At 40.7% G+C, this 1,050-nt stretch overlaps 1 non-coding gene across 1 annotated transcript; it reads left to right on the top strand.

Annotated features, from left to right (window-relative positions):
* Window positions 1-71: 71 nt before the first annotated feature.
* Window positions 72-145, top strand: trnan-guu (transfer RNA asparagine (anticodon GUU)). Its single transcript has one exon. It is a non-coding gene; the product is annotated as a tRNA-Asn (tRNA).
* Window positions 146-1,050: the final 905 nt, after the last annotated feature.

The raw sequence follows: 1,050 nt of genomic DNA, 5'->3' as shown, positions 1-1,050 counted from the left end.
CACTATGGAAAGCCAGGATTTTTGGCGAGAGAAGTGGCGTTTGTGTGAGCAGAAACATTGAGCAGTACATTGTCTCTGTGGCGCAATCGGTTAGCTCGTTCTGCTGTTAACCGAAAGGTTGGTGGTTCGAGCCCACCCAGGGACGTGCGTCTTTATTCTAGAAAAGGCAACAGGTGTCCTGAGGTTGACTTGCTCTGATTGTGTTACAATGGACAACATCTGAAATTATTGACAGAGACTTTTGGAAAGTTTTGCTTCAGTACATGATGGAGGCATGAAAAACATGTTTACGGAAGGAAACTTTCGGATTGCTCGATTTTTGACCTTTGACCTGTGGTAAGAACACTATGGGACGCCAGGATCTTTGGCGAGTGATGTGGCACTTGTGTGAGTCGCAATATGCTGCAGATCATTGTCTCTCTGGTGCATTCGGTTAGGGCATTCAGCTGTTAACCAAGAGGTTGGTGGTTCATGCCCACCCAGGTGTCTCACACAGCTGAACAGTTGCCACGGGCAGTGGTGGAGAAAGTACTCAAAAAATGTACTCAAGTAAAAGTAAAACTACCACATTTACATTTGTACTTAAGTAAAAAAGTACTGGCTTTTAAAAATACTTAAGTATTTAAAAGTACTTGCTGAATGCATTACCTAATCCCTAATACAATATCATTAAGTTAACTGATTGTATTTAATTTTAATACATTAGAAATGTGCCATTTCAATGAACAATGCCACAGATAAAGCATGTTTTTTATTATGTTTACTCTCTGTAACATAGTTTAGACTTAGATATGTGATTCTGTGCATCATAATTTCAGGGATGGAAACATCTTGTCTCCTGTCCTTACATAGCATAAACTTCACCTTTTTGCCACTAGTGGCTTTTATTTTGAAAGAAATGCAACAGAAAAGGGGATGGAAAGAAGGTGGGTGGGGGAGGACATGCAACAGAGGAGCCATGTAGCAGTGTTGTAGTCAAGACCAGCACCCCGCCCTACGTGACACAAAAAAATCAAGTTTTACCTATCAAAATTACTTCTCAAATTGATC

The sequence above is a fragment of the Poecilia formosa genome, unplaced genomic scaffold (assembly GCF_000485575.1).
Source record: "Poecilia formosa unplaced genomic scaffold, Poecilia_formosa-5.1.2 Scaffold3897, whole genome shotgun sequence".
NCBI lineage: Eukaryota > Metazoa > Chordata > Actinopteri > Cyprinodontiformes > Poeciliidae > Poecilia > Poecilia formosa.
Note: the sequence above shows the minus strand (reverse complement) of the source record. Positions and strands in the feature narration are given on the sequence as shown.